Source organism: Leptinotarsa decemlineata, unplaced genomic scaffold (assembly GCF_025532065.1).
Source record: "Leptinotarsa decemlineata unplaced genomic scaffold, Ldec_3_MD MMD2_tig00001019_RagTag_RagTag, whole genome shotgun sequence".
NCBI lineage: Eukaryota > Metazoa > Arthropoda > Insecta > Coleoptera > Chrysomelidae > Leptinotarsa > Leptinotarsa decemlineata.
The window spans coordinates 5,334,180-5,350,832 of record NW_027412557.1 but is presented as its reverse complement, the minus strand read 5'-3'; the positions used below and the strand labels follow the sequence as shown (position 1 = coordinate 5,350,832).

The following is a 16,653-nucleotide window of genomic DNA, read 5'->3' as shown; positions in this document are numbered from 1 at the left end:
AGTCGTAATGTTATGAGTGAATCTAGTGCTTCATCTTGTAATGTTATCCAGATTGATGTTGATGAGGCAATAAGACTCATTGTAAGTGAAATTTCTCATCTAGTTCATATACTATATCGTGTAGTGTTCCTGTGAATAATATGGGATTTGATTCGATAACGAATTTTAGAAATACAAAGTGAATAGGAAAAATCATGCACTCTCGTGTATTTTATTGATTATATGAAAGTAGTTACTCCAGTGTGTATCTGGAGGTAGGTTAGGTTCGGTTAGGTCCAAAGTGATTGGGTCTATTCGACCCCCCACCGCAAGGGTTTATTGTGGCTCACACCTATTCACACTCGACCAAATAAACCCAGATTTTTAACGAAATCGATTAGTTTGTATGGTGAGTGCTCTTTAAGTTCAGATGGTGGGAGTAAGGCTCCACAGAACTCTAAAAACCTGACACTGTCTTCCGACAGTCCGAGTCTCTGCATATGATGATTCAAATGACAGTGACCTGTAAGAATGCCTGTTGAACAGCGTAGTTCATTCCTACTGTAGTCCAACAACTGTTTGGTAGTATTGTAAGTAATTTATATGCATGGTCTTCACAACTTTCTTAAGAGTTTATTTTGGAACTAATTGCTCTCTTCCTTCTCCTGAATTTTTCCCATATAATTTGTATGGAAATGGAGAAGTCGAAAACCAAAACCTTTCTTTTTCCAAAAATGTTTGTATCGATTCACAATTTTTGGGCAATGGAGATCTAACATGTAAAAGTAAAATAAAGAAACATGAATTTTCGGTCTGTAATCATAACAAATAATGCCCACAATCCATAAAACGTAATTATCCATGACACGCAAACAATATTCCCAGATTTCCATTAATTTGTCATTCATGTCGTAAATTCCATTAATGATGGAGAAGTCAAGTTGGGCTCGTAGACAATGGAATCTTATAAGCCAGAACAACGAAAAGGATGAGAAGCGGATAAACGAAACCCACTTGTCTAGCCTTCACGGTGGAAGATTTGTCTGCAAAGAACGAAGCTTCTAGCCCTTATAAAAACCACCATTGTGACGAATATATTGCCTTCATCTTCAACACTCCGCTCATGTAACATAATCGAATTCATAGTGCTGTAAAAATATATGTCAATTCGTTTTATACATCTCCAGTTTTTTATGGCATCATCGTATTTGAGTTCATAACATTACATTTATCGCACTACAGCATAACTCTGTTTTATTAACCGGTCGTTATTGTTGAGCAAAATGTATGTATATATCTGAATGAAATTTTATCATACCGATTATTGATGGAAATATCAGTGTTCAGTTTGATGGGTGAAGACAATACGAACCCATATCTATAGGGTTGATTCGCTCACATTTTTTTTGTATTTTCATGATATCTTCAAATAATTATCAAATTTGTTTATATATATATATATATATATATATATATATATATATATATATATATATATATATATATATATATATATTTGTTAAATCCGCGTCTATTGGATTGTTTTTTGGAAGTGGGGTAATTTGACGATGTTTTATAGTTTCCGTTGCATTTTTAGCAAAGTCTTGGGGGAGTTTTCCAATTTAAGTGATAATGTTTCTTTCACCTCATGAAAGGTAGTGAGTGTGAATAGTTGAATTAAAATATAAAATAATGATTGAAATCAGTCTAGCGATCAGCGATGTATCAGATTTTCATTCAACATTTTTTCTTTCCTTTCGTCTCGTATGATTAGATTTCAGCCAGTAAATTATTGAATTATAATTTCAGACAGTCAATGTGAGTAAAATTAATTACATATTTTTTCACCAGATATCAAACTAAATAAAAAATTCAAATCAATTTGTTTGTTATTACTTGGGTTGAAAAAACTATCGTTAAAAGGAACTGAATCCCTTGTAGGTTGAACAACTTCTTCTACATTTTTTATATGAAACAGTTGGAGAAACACAATATAGCTGAAACAGAAAAATAAATCAAAGATGACGATTCACTCTTAGAATTCTGCAGACCCAGACCAGACCAGTGTCTTGACATGGTGTCAGGAGTTGTGGATTCTCAGTGAACTGTCCAGCTTGTATTGAACACATTTATTAATACAAAAGTCATAGTTTAAAAGGTATTTGCATCCATTCGTTTTTCCAACCGTATCACTAATGTCACAGGCGGTAAATATGGCCTAGGCTCGCAGAGTCGTTGACCATATACTGAAACTAATAATAATAATAATACGGTATTGACAAGACACCGGTGTTGCCCTACGCTCCAGGGGAAATTGAATCCGTTGTGGGGAACGAGAAGTGCAGAATTTATTGGAACTATTCGTTCCCCACCCTCAGACTCATCCAAGCTAATGAGCCTAATATAGTCTTTCTCGAACACCAGAGCAAGACGATATTTGTCATGGAGGTTTCAGCTCCTGGCGAGACGAATATCGTCCGAAAAGAGGAAGAAAAACGAATAAAATATCGAGATTTTCTCTTCAAACTCCGCAGACTCTATCCAGATCACTCTGTCAAGATAGTTGTTCTGATTATTGGAGTCCTTGGTGGAATTATGCCCTCTCTACTCTCGAATCTTAAAATCATACCGGCTTGCCGCACTAGGGCAGAAATCTTAGCCACAAAGATGCAGGAGGCAGTCATTCTTGTCTCGTTGCGCTTGCTTAGGACATATGATTCTCGGACCCAATGATCACTTACCTCACAGTGTGGGGAGTGGTCATTGGTTGATAATGCTGGCGCACCCTCCAGAATGTATCGGGGCTTCGGAGGATAGGGCCTGACCAGCGCACACTACGGTGAAAAAAAAATAGTAATATTGATATTTATTTTCCCACAAGACAGATAAAATGTATAGGAATGGTCAGATTATAATGCAAGAGCACTAAAACAGAGGCGGGTTTGCTGTCTTTGTTCATCTTCCACTGCCTAAACCACTGTGCATGCTGCCATCTGATGCCTGCTTCCACGTAGCCCCGCTGGATACGGGAATAACAGAATCACTTGTGGTTCTGTTATCGTCTTGTCACGGTAATGCAGGGCTCTGCCGTGATTGACCTTTTTTCCCTAGCTACTCGTGGGACCTTTATGGACAGAGTAAACTTAAGAATTCTTTCTGACGCTGAGTTTATAGAGGAGATGGATGTCGAGCTTACGACTCCAACTGACCTCCCTGTAAATTTAGTTCAGGAGCCAGTCTACAGAGAACATGGATATCGAGTTTACGACTCCAACTGATCTTCCTGTGAAATTTAATCCAGGAGCGACTCTACAGAGGAGATGGATGTCGAGTTTACGACTCCAACTGACCTCCCTGTGAATTTAGTTCAGGAGCGAGTCTACAGAGGAGATGGATGTCGAGTTTACGATTCCAACGGACCTCCCAGAAAATTTAGTTCAGGAGCGAGTCTACAGAGGAGATGGATGTCGAGATTACGACTCGAACTGACCTCCCTGCAAATTTAGTTCAGGAGCGAGAGCTGCGGCGTACGCAGAATCTGTCTCAGTTGGGGAAACTAACCCCCCCTGAGCAGGTTAGCAAACGTTTGCGCTCAAGTGAGGTTTCACCAAAACCAGAAGCGAAAAAGCCCTGCACGGATGAATCTAAGGCATCGTCAGGTGTAGCTGACGTGCAAAAACCCTCATATGGGAAGGTTGTCGTGGGTATCAAGGTTGGGAATCTTGCAACTTGACAAACTAATTTCGATGTTAACTGATTATGATTGACACAGTCGAATGCCTTGCTGAGATCACATAAAATCCCAGCAGGGCACTCGTCTGCCTCAATGAACTCTATGACCTTTTCAAAAAAACCGATAATAGCAGTATTAGTGAAACGACCAGCTAAAAAGCCATGCTGATTTTCCGTGAAGATATTACATTTATACAAAAATGTCAGCCCTGCACGACTGAATCTAAGTCATCGTCAGGTGTAGCTGACGTACAAAAACCCTCATATGGGAAGGTTGTCGTTGGTATCAAGGTGGGAATCTTGCAACTTGACTATCCGACTACCTCATTAACAAAGCATATACTTTGTGCCTGCCCTGCTTTACTTTGCCAAGCTTTCGCTTCTAATGGGAAGCTTCTTCAGGGCCTATGATTTAATGATTTTTGAATATTTTCGCCTTTAAATAACATAACAAATCATACTTACAGTAAAAATGAGTGAAAAACAATAAATTGAAGATATAAATTGACGTAAAAGTTAACATGTTTACGATTTTTTTGTGGGTTTGACAAATGTCATACCTTCACATAAATGTCATTTTTCAATGGGTATGATGATTTGATAATTTTTTACTGTAATGAAAGAGTTATTGATTGATACATCTTTCATTATTATTATGTTTTTGATGTAGTTCTAGTAAATTACTATATATACTGCTATATCAATGTCAGTTTTCTTATTCATACAATCAGAAGACTTATTAAATTCCACCATTTCGAGAAAAAGGCGTTTGGAAATATTTTTTTCTGTATGTGAAACTTTGATATTAGAGTAATTTGGTTTATGACCTGTTTCTATAGAGTGTTGTGCTCATGCACATGATTTTTTATTGAACTTTATATCACTTTTATGTGAAGTTACCCTACCATTGAGAATTCTAGATGTTGTTCCAATATAATTCAAGTTACAATTGTTACAAGGAATGTTATAAATCACATTTGACTTTTTTGTTGTATCAGTTTTATCTTTCAATTTAGTATTCAAATTCTTTATAGTTTTGATATTTTTTTGGCATATTTTGATATTTTGTTCATTATGAAAAAGTTTTATGATATTTGAAGATAAATTTCCAAGGTTAGGTATAGATTTATGAGAAATATTGATAGGTGAACTATCATTACATACATTCCTGTTAATTACATCAGAATTTGTATTACTGCCAGTATTGAAAATTATTTTATTAAGAAGTTTTCCGGGATAAGAATTTTCGATCAATATGTCTCTAAGAAGTCTGAGATTTTGTAGCTTGAGGGAAGAGTGTACTAATTTTTCTATTCTTTTTTTCAAACAGAGTATTAAATTAATTTTAACTGATTTTTTATGAAAGGAATAGTAATTGATATATCTTCCTGAATTAGTAGGTTTGACATACCAATCTGTAATCAAGGAATTATCAGTTTTACGAATAACTCTTGTATCAAGAAAAGGAAGGGTCTGATTATTTTCTATTTCGATAGTGAAATGTAACTTCTTATCATATCTATTGACAACATCAAGAATTTCATTAGATTTGTCATAAGGTATTGCACAGATGACATCGTCAACATATTTCTTTAAAAAAGGATTTTTAAAACTCAATTTGGGAAGTATGTTTTCAAAAAGATCGTCCATTACGTATTGAGCTATAATAGGAGAAATAGTAGCTTCCATTGGTGTACCAAGAATTTGTTTATAGTATTTACCTTCGATAGAGAAATAACTTGAGTTGAAGATGAAACCAATTATTTCAATAATTTTTTTTTGGTTTATTGAACATTTTTTATTTATATCATTCCATCTTTTGATAATACTTTTCTCCACTAGATTCATAGGTATATTGCTAAAAAGTGAAATCACATCAAGGCTGATCAGAATATAACCAGGAGGTAGTGATTTTTCATTTATGAAATTGGAAAAATCGAAAGAATCCTTAATATAGAATTCATTTTCATAATTATAAGCATCAGTGAGAATTTTAGTGATCATTTGAGCAATTTTGCTATTTGGAGCATCAATGGAGGAAATAATGGGTCTCAGTTTCAAATCAGGTTCATGTATTTTAGGGAGTCCATAATATTTGGGTGATATGGAATTATAAATCATGTAAGTTTTTGCTTCATCTTCTGATATCATTTTAGATTTTTTCAAATCCGTAATGATTTTATTTGCTTTTTGTTGTATTGTTGAAACGGGATCTCTATTAAGTTTAACATAAGATTCACTATCATTGATAATCTCAAGAGATTTCTCAATATAATCAGATTTCTTCATAATAACTGTCACGTTACCTTTATCAGATCTTGTAAGAATCAATTCTGGATGATTCTTCAAAAATATTTTTGTTTTTTCAAATAGGGAATTGAGATAGTTTTTATTATCATGAGGTTTTTGGAAAAAGTTAGTTACGATATTTGTTATCTTCGCTCTGGAAAGATTCTTTCTGCTATCACAAAACCCAGTTATCAAGTTTTCAATATCTGAGAGTAAATTTGGTGTATTCACCTCTGTGGTAGTTGGTGGCAAGCTGAAATAGAATCCTAAGGCGAGAAAATGTTTTATATCTTCTAGTATAATGATATCTGATAAATTTTTTATCCAATTTTCTTCAGTTTTGATATCTGATTCTGAATTAATTTTGGGTAAATTGAGTTTATCGATATTTTTCTTTTTTATGTCATTGAAAATTTTATTGTATTTAATAGTTTGTCTCTTTTCAAATTCTAGCCAAATATTGATAGGAATTGATTCTGTAACAAATTTTGTTTGTTTGTTCGAAATGGTCTCTAAATTTTTTAAATCATTATGGGTTATTTTAATTTCAAGATTCAATTTTTTTTCTTCAAGTCGTCATTGAAATTATGAATGTCATAAGAATTTTTCCCATTTGTAGAGTTGGAAAGGATATTTAAATTTTTGGTATTATTTTCTATATCACTCTATTCTCACTCTCAGATATTGAAAACTTGATAACTGGGTTTTGTGATAGCAAAACGAATCTTTCCAGAGCGAAGATAACAAATATCGTGACTAACTTTTTCCAAAAACCTCATGATAATAAAAATTATCCTAATTTCCTATTTGAAAAAACAAAAACATTTTTGAAGAATCATCCAGAATTGATTCTTACAAGATCTGATAAAGGTAACGTGACAGTTATTATGAAGGAATCTGATTATATTGAGAAATCTCTTGAGATTATCAATGATAGTGAATCTTATGTTGAACTTAATATAGATCCCGTTTCAACAATACAACAAAAAGCAAATAAAATCATTACGGATTTGAAAAAATCTAAAATGATATCAGAATATGAATCAAAAACTTACATGATTTATAATTCCATATCACCCAAATATTATGGACTCCCCAAAATACATAAACCTGATTTGAAACTGAGACCCATTATTTCCTCCATTGATGCTCCAAATAGCAAAATTGCTCAAATGGTCACTAAAATTCTCACTGATGCTTATATTTATATAAATGAATTCTATATTGAGGATTCTTTCGATTTTTCCAATTTCATAAATGATAAATCACTACCTCCTGGTTATATTCTGATCAGCCTTGATGTGATTCCACTTTTTAGCAATATACCTATGAATCTAGTGGAAAAAAGTATTATCAAAAGATGGAATGATATGAATAAAAAATGATCAATTAACCAAAAAAAAATTTATTGAAATAATTGGTTTCATCTTCAACTCAAGTTATTTCTCTTTCGAAGGTAAATACTATAAACAAATTCTTGGTACACCAATGGGAGCTACTATTTCTCCTATTATAGCTCAATACGTAATGGACGATCTTTTTGAAAACATACTTCCCAAATTGAGTTTTAAAATTCCTTTTTTAAAGATTATGTTGACGATGTCATCTGTGCAATACCTCATGACAAATCTAATGAAATTCTTGATGCTGTCAATAGATATGATAAGAAGTTACAATTCACTATCGAAATAGAAAATAATCAGACCCTTCCTTTTCTTGATACAAGAGTTATTCGTAAAACTGATAATTCCTTGATTACAGATTGGTATGTCAAACCTACTAATTCAGGAAGATATATCAATTACTATTCCTTTCATAAAAAAACAGTTAAAATTAATTCAATACTCTGTTTGAAAAAAAGAATGGAAAAATTAGTACACTCTTCCCTCAAGCTACAAAATCTCAGACTTCTTAGAGACATATTGATCGATAATTCTTATCCCGGAAAACTTCTTAATAAAATAATTTTCAATACTGGCAGTAATACAAATTCTGATGTAATTAACAGAAATGTATGTAATGATAGTTCGGCCATCAATATTTCTTATAAATCTATACCTAACCTTGGAAATTTATCTTCAAATATCATAAAACTTTTTCATAATGAACAAAATATCAAAATATAAAGAATTTGAATACTAAATTGAAAGATAAAACTGATACAACAAAAAAGTCAAATGTGATTTATAACATTCCTTGTAACAATTGTAACTTGAATTATATTGGAACAACATCTAGAATTCTCAATGGTAGGGTAACTTCACATAAAAGTGATATAAAGCTCAATAAAAAATCATGTGCATGAGCACAACACTCTATAGAAACAGGTCATAAACCAAATTACTCTAATATCAAAGTTTTACATACAGAAAAAAATATTTCCAAACGCCTTTTTCTCGAAATGGTGGAATTTAATAAGTCTTCTGATTGTATGAATAAGAAAACTGACATTGATATAGCAGTATATATAGTAATTTACTAGAACTACATCAAAAACATAATAATAATGAAAGATGTATCAATCAATAACTCTTTCATTACAGTAAAAAATTATCAAATCATCATACCCATTGAAAAATAACATTTATGTGAAGGTATGACATTTGTCAAACCCACAAAAAAATCGTAAACATGTTAACTTTTACGTCAATTTATATCTTCAATTTATTGTTTGTCACTCATTTTTACTGTAAGTATGATTTGTAATGTTATTCAAAGGCGAAAATATTCAAAAATCATTAAATTATAGGTCCTGAAGAAGCCAGTCGCTAACATTATCCAATTTATATATATATATATATATATATATATATATATATATATATATATATACATATATATATATATATATATATATATATATATATATATATATATATATATATATATATATATATATATATATATATATATATATATATATGATACAAATAGCCATTTCAATATTCTTCCAACGAGTACAAACATTTTTCAGTCAGGAATTGTTTGAAGGAGCTACAGATTTTTTTTTAATATTTGGCTTTTTTCATATTTTTGGGTGAATTATTGTGAATAGACAGACCCATAATTGAAGGTGCATTGTCAGAGACCTCATTATTTGTGAATGGAATGTGGTAATTTTTTCCTTGGCGTGTATTTACGCAGTGAAAATGTCCCGTCAAAAAAAATTTTTGTCTATTTTCAAAAATAAAGACGGATAATTCGAAAATATAGACAGACATGAGGGTCAAAATTCTAAAATGTTTAAAAATGTCAATACAGGAATGTGTACTTGGAACTCTAGCTATTATTCTCACTATTCATTTTTGTATAGAAAAAACATTTTTTGCCAAAGTGCAATTTCCCCACAAAGATATTCCATACCTAATTCGTGACACAACCTTTGCATGGTATGGACCCACTGGCTGAGGTATTACAGTATATGTTTGAGATTCCTTAACATGAAACATACAAAATTCAATCTTTTCATTAAGTTTGTACAGTGACATTTCCAGCTCACATTTTCATCAACAAAGAGTCCAAGAAAATTGGTTTCATCTTTACTGTCAATGGATACATAAACACTCATCTTGATTCTGCGAGGATCGCATTTTCTTCAATAGTTATAAAATCGTATAATTTGTGTTTAATGAGCATTCAAATTCAGAAAATTTGTAGTGCACCAGTCCTGCATCAGTTCTAGAGCTTTTTCTGTATCTTTGCATTTCAAATTCGTTTTTTTTTGTGAAATTATCAATGACGTGTCGTCTGCATACATTGTTACATGAATGCCTTTCAAGAATTTATCCAGATAGTTAGAATACAATATGAACAAAATAGGTCCCAGGAACGATCCTTGTGGTACACCAATAATAATGGCTTTACTCTTTGAATTGACGAAACCACACTTTTCAGGTTGGATATTTGGAATAAATATGTACTAATGAAGGTGTTTCAAAAAAGAGGTAATCCATTCTAATGTTACACCTTGTAATCCATAATTATACAATTTCGATGTTAACTGATTATGATTGTCGAATGCCTTGCTGAGATCACAAAAAATCCCAGAAGGCACTCGCCTGTCTCAATGAACTCTATGACCTTTTCAAATAAAGCGATAATAGCAGTATTAGTGGAACGACCAGCTAAAAAGCCATGCTGATTTTCCGTATCAGTTGTACATGTCTTTTTGAAGATGGGAATGATTTTTCCAACTTTCAGACATTGTGGAAACTCACCATTGAGAAAGGACAAATTCACTACGTGAGTGAGAGGTTCAATAATATTTTCTTAACACGCCTTGATAATGAAAAGTGGAATTTCGTCCTGTCCATAGAAATGTTTATCTATCAGTTTAGATTTCAATAATGTGTTCAGTTCGGGAGGGGTGAAACGATCAAGAAAAAATGAGTACTCATTCATATCTATTTTGATCTCATTAGAAATACATTAGAAAATTCATTAAATAGGGTTGTCATATCAGATATAACATTCCAGACCGTTTTGTTGAAATTGCTAGAATTAGCAATTCTATTTTGGTAGTATCATTTTTTTGAATCTCTTATTAAAACCTCGTGTTCATTTTTAGCTTTTTTGTACTGATTTGTTGTAGGAGGGTAGTATTTTTTAAGATGGTGTAAATCCTTCAGTTTTATACTAGATTTCCTAATGTCACCTTTTTTTCCACTTTTTGTTGCGGACATAACTCATATCAAATTATTTTTTCAAAGGAAATTGAATATTGAAATGAAATAGAAAAACATCCATGAATGCACTGAAAGATGGTTCAAGGCTTGAGTACCTGAACACCTCATTCAAATTTTCTTTTGTGAGAGCATTATTGAAACTGATAATGGCTTGTTGATTGAAGCTTTTTCTGATTTGAAAACTCATCTAGTTGAAGGTTTGTTATGTATGAGCATAGCAGATAATTGACTACATCACCACAGAACGAATAAGGAATAGACTAAAACATTAAGGATATACATTTTTTTTGTTTTGATACATGTAGTGTATGATATATACTATGTACATGTATATATATATATATATATATATATATATATATATATATATATATATATATATATATATATATATATATACGATAACTGAGTACTTTTATCAGGGCGTATCTCTTATCTCCAGGGACCGAAGACCGTTGCAAATCAAGGCACCACTACCAGCAGGGATCAAAGATTCATCCGATTGAACTCTAACACATATATATTAATTTGAATACACAGACCCCTCACTTGTTGACAATCAATACCACTATTTTTTTAGATTTTTCCAATATAGAGTTAATTTCCAACTCACTGGATGGTAGCATCCTCAGTTGGATTGGAACTCCACACAACTTCACAATGCAATCTTTACCAATTATCGACCTTAATTCATATAGGTCCCTAATTGATTAACGAATAGTTTCAAGTTTGTTTGAAGGTGGTTGACAATGTTCCGTGGTGTTTTTCATCAGTTCTGACTTCCATTGCCTAATATAAAATAAATTGATTTGAAATCCCTGAAAAAAATTAAAAAGTTGAACCGAAAATAACAATTTCATCAAACAATTATTAAACAATTGAATTGTTATTTTTGGTTAATCTTTTTAATTTTTTTCAGGGATTTCAACTCAATTTATATTATATTAGACAATGGAAGTCCAAATTGGTAAAATACATAGTTTCAAGAATAGGTAGGCATCAGGTGAGAAATTTAAGCAAGTTTGATTTCCCTTCTTTTATTTTCTGTAGTAAGTCTCAGTTTATGTCGAAGTTGTAGTTGTTTTTCAACAGATGGCATACATAGGTTTGATTGAATTTTTCAATTCAAAACATCGAACACATATATTACCAAATAGACATTTTTATCATAAAGGATGAAGGAAAATCTTCATAGACTCTGTGCTGGATTCCTATCGACTATAACTTCTCCCCCGTTGCTCAGCAATACTTACCGGAAACTGCTATCGCATTACTTCGCTACGTATGCCATTGACAGTGTTCGTCTGTGTTACTAGAAATGCATAACAGATACACGATGCTCATACAAACATTTGAAGAAAATATCACAGTTGTCTATCAATTTGTGCTCTGACTGGTCTTGGGCTTCCTCGGGCTCATTGCTCGAGTTTCTCATCACCTGCTCCCCCTCTCCTCAGATTCGATGGTTGCTCTTATCGATATGTAGATTGTATTCCAAGTCTCTATACTATATATGAGGCTTTCATCATATTTTTGACATTGAATATGTGTACAGAAGTCTTCCATTTTTCCATCTTACACAAAAAAGAGGGGGTGTTCTACATCATTTCTGCATTGTAGTAATTACAATGTGAGATACTGCTCTCCTGCGATCATAAAGATACTTAGGGAAACAGCTGTGTCGTCCCTCGATAGTGCTTGAATGAGGTGATATTCAACCTCCACTCTCTATTGCAGGTACCAGTTGATGTATCCATCTACCGTATTGACCGTTGTCCCATTTTCGTTGCCAGCTATGTATGAAATGTTCCTTGGCGATTTCCTTGGAAATGCCTGCTTATAGCTCTTTGCTCTCGATGATTTTCAGCTCAATTGCTAGAATTCTAGCAATAACACATGTTGCTTCTGCAGATATACTTCTATCTGCAGATACTTCATGTCCTAATTGTTGGTTTCTTTTATTTACCGATGAGTGTTTGGACTAGTTTTTTGTTTTGAGTTACTGTGTGCCATGATGATGAACCGTACAAAATCTGAGAATATCTCACTGCTCACTGCTTTGCGAATACTTTAGGATACGTGTTCAGCAAAGGTGTCAGCCATACTCCTAGATACTTAACAGCTTTGCTCAGTACTATATTCGTGCCTTGAAGCTCAAAAGTTATTGGTCTCAACTTTCTACTTTTGGTGGGAAGTACTGCTCCGTTTTTGTTCTGGAGCTGAACTGAGAAGTGAAATTGTGATTTCAATCAATTAACAGTTTCCTGTATAATCTGAGCAGTTCCAGTTTTCAGTATGCCGTCAAAAAATTTCAAATGACTGCCGTTCCACACATATAGATACGCTTCATGTAAATTTGATTTCAACCCAGGTTCACAAATTTAATTATCTATAGTATCACCAGGTAACATTTCGATGCTATTGCTATCCCGTGAAGCGTTTTTTAAAAACATACTCAGTTTTATCACAATTAACGCCATTCGAAATATCAACTTACTTTTTTCAGTTAACTAGTTTAGTGATCCAACAATTTTTCTGAAGAATGGTTGTTTGGGTGATAGTATTAATTTTTTCTTAAAAAAACAATTGTTTTCTTCCGGACATTTCGAATTTGATTAAATTCTTCTTCGGAGCTCTGTAACAATGACTTTTCATAAACATGCCTGCCACAAATCTTATACGATTGTAATCGTTTCAATTTGACAAGAAATAATGAGTTCCTAATTAATTTACTCATTGAAAAGTAGTTTCTTCGTACTAATATTATTATTTCAAAAACCATTTTTTCAAATGGATCTAATATGTCCAATGGTTTTTAAAATAGTAATATTAGCACGAAAAAGCTACTTTTTGGTGAGTAATTTAGTTATGAACTAATTAATTCTTATAAAGTTGAAACGGAAATGATCGTATAAATTTTGTGGGAGTTATGTTTATGAAAATTCATTGTTACAGAGCCCTGAAGAAGAATTTATCTGAATTCGAAATGTCGGCAAACAACATTTTTATCTTAAGAAAAAATTGATCCTGAAACTTTCCACAGTTGAAGTGCGCATACAGTTTTTATAACTTGTTCTGTATGTCAATTTCCCCAAACAAATAATGCAGGGAATAACTTCACAACAAGCGGGGCAAAATATTGCTTCATGATGGTTAGTGCTGACTGAATAGATGCTATCCATTAACTACTGTTTGAGAATGATATTACTTCTAGATAAGTTTGACAGTACCTATTATTCGTAATACCTATAAATTTCTCTGCCATACATGCTATCAGAAATATCACACTTTCCTTCATGCTTATGACCATTGACTTCAGTGTTTCGGTTACCAACTCTGATATATCAAAATTTTGCTCATTTAAACTTTCTGATGTACCTGACCTAACCGAGTTCGATTAATTTTCAGAAATAACTTCCAAATCAGCTATTTTGATCACAGATGCTTCATAAATGAAACTTTTGTTGAACATAATATAACAGGAGTTTACAGCTTTGGGTACTGCTGGTTTATATACAGTGTCACCCCCAAAGTATGCACCATATGGGAAACTTATTTATTAAGGGCATCCCCTAAAACTGAACATGCACCAACGAAATACAGTAAAACACACGTAATTCACGAGGAGCCTTCAAATGTTTGATTTTGAGACAAGAGTAAAGTACTCTTACTTTGAAAAATCTCGGGAAATGTTATTTAGAAAGTTCTTCAGCATTGAAAGATACATCTAGAATTGAAGTCATGGCCATCTAAGTGGAGTTTTATTTTTTTACCTATTTTTTTAAATGGGGACTACGAAAAATTGAATTTTGCTAAAACGATAAATAGATAGCATCCTGTATACGACGGTTTATTTTAAAAGCCTGCAACATTCCAAATCTTTTGGTGCGAAGTTATTTTTATTTTTTGTCAACACCGAAAATTACTCAAAATTGTACAGTATTGTAACAAGAACTTATTATTCAATGATATCAAATCACAAAACATTTATGCACCCATATGGTGCATACTTTAGGGATGACACTGTATATCCAGTATCTCTGTATCATACAAGATACATTGTACTTGAACTTGAAGTAATGTTTCTACCTTTGGGTATATTTTCAAGATTTGCTCCATTGACGAATATTCGATTATACAGATCACATGCTAGTGAGAAGGCAAAACTTTTGAATCTTTTAGCACTATCTTGATATTGATGAGGTTCAGCTAATTGTAACGGTGTGCTAAACTGATTCGAAACTGTTTTGCGAACTTCACAAGTAGATTCTGTGCCGTTGTCACAAAGTAACTTACAGTACTGCATAGTACCAGGACCCACACAGTCGTTGCTCGCAGTCAATGCATACTTCAGTGGACTAGTTTGCCGCAGTAGCAGACGAAACGTTACTACTACAAGTTACTTTCGACCACGACTCAGCAGTGAGATGACAGTTCGGTTTGAACTTTAGAAACTTTTTATCCTGTCAAATTCGACCAAAAAATAGGAGTGACGGTACAAAAATTCGCTCAAAATTGACAGTATGGTTCAAAACATTTCCAATGCCTGGAAAAAATTACTCGGGGTGTTCAGACAAAAATTGTAGACCAAATGATTATCTATGAAAACTGTCAAGATTCTTTTTTCATAAGAGCTACCGTTTCTGAAATATAACGATTGAATAAGTTGAAAGAGTTGTAATTGTCATAATATGCATAAGTTTTCACGCCACCTTTGAGGTACCTAGTTTACTTAGCGCGTTTTATCAACGTGGTTTCCCTGATAGGCCTATTCCACGGATCTGTTGAAAATAATAAAATATGTGTAAATAATGAAAAAAATAGGGAACTTCATTTGTCTGATTCATAATTCTCTGATACTCCTGAGAACGAGTAAATTGCCTCCATAGTCACACAGCGCATGTCTCCTCAGTGGTATCAAACAAATCTTCAACTGTTGGTGATTCAACATTGCAAGAAATTGTGTCAAAAAGTTTTTCCGGTGCAGGTGTGTGTACATGCCATAGAACACAACAGTCCAACTTTTTTACAACCACATTTAGTACTGCATCCCTTTTTACAGTTGAAAAAAATTGTGTTCAGCAGTTTTTCCGGCGCAGATGGGAGTAAAGTCCTGAACTGTTTCTAATGTACTGTCGAACAACTTCCAAGCCCAGTCTTTTGGGTCTGGCTGATAACCAAGCCCCACTTGAAGTTTGTAATATACCCGTAAAATATATTGATGAGCAGCCGCTGAGGTTGGAGGAAAACAAGCTAATTACACTCGTTTCTTATCTTGAGTATTTTTGACGAAACATTCATATCAAAACTTATCTAAGCACGTAGTTTTTTAGGAGCTCCATACATAGAAGAAAGAAAGAGAATTCCGTTGGTGATAACTTCTTTTGGAGTTGAATTATTCTTTTCAGAAACTTTAGCACATTGAACTAAATTTTGTTCCTTAAACATCTTAAAAACTGTCGTTTTACCTCTCCTGGAAACTGCAGATGTCGTGTAAAAATAGTATGTGATTTTGACACTTTGCAAAAGTAGATGAAGTAGGTTAAAATAGGAGAAAGAATATATGTTAGAGTAAACACGTGTTTTCACTCCGGAATGACGCTCAATAGTATTGCATGTATATGATATTCTTAGATAAAGCAGGTCTACGACCCCAGACACGCAGGGCTAGGAAAAAGAGTTACTCGGCATTTTTTATAGATAATTATCTGATCTTTAATTTTTGTCTAAACTAATTTTATAATAAAATTAACCGTTTTGCTGAAAATCACGAAAATCCAGTTTTAGTGACTTTGACCCCGAGTAATTTTTTTTCCAGGATCGATGATGGTGTTTCAAACGATCCTACCAACTTTGAGTTGAGTGCGAATTTTTTCACCCTCGGATGTCTAAATTGACAGAAAAGTAACAACTACTCCATCAGTACATATTGATAAAAAGTGTAAGTGATCGCTGCCACTGTTTGAAC

The 16,653-nt window shown here is 33.0% G+C and overlaps 1 protein-coding gene across 1 annotated transcript in view; it reads right to left on the bottom strand.

Moving 5' to 3' along the window:
* Epac (Exchange protein directly activated by cAMP) overlaps nt 1-16,653 on the bottom strand; it is a 757,111-nt gene that overhangs the window by 401,083 nt on the left and 339,375 nt on the right. The window lies entirely within an intron of this gene.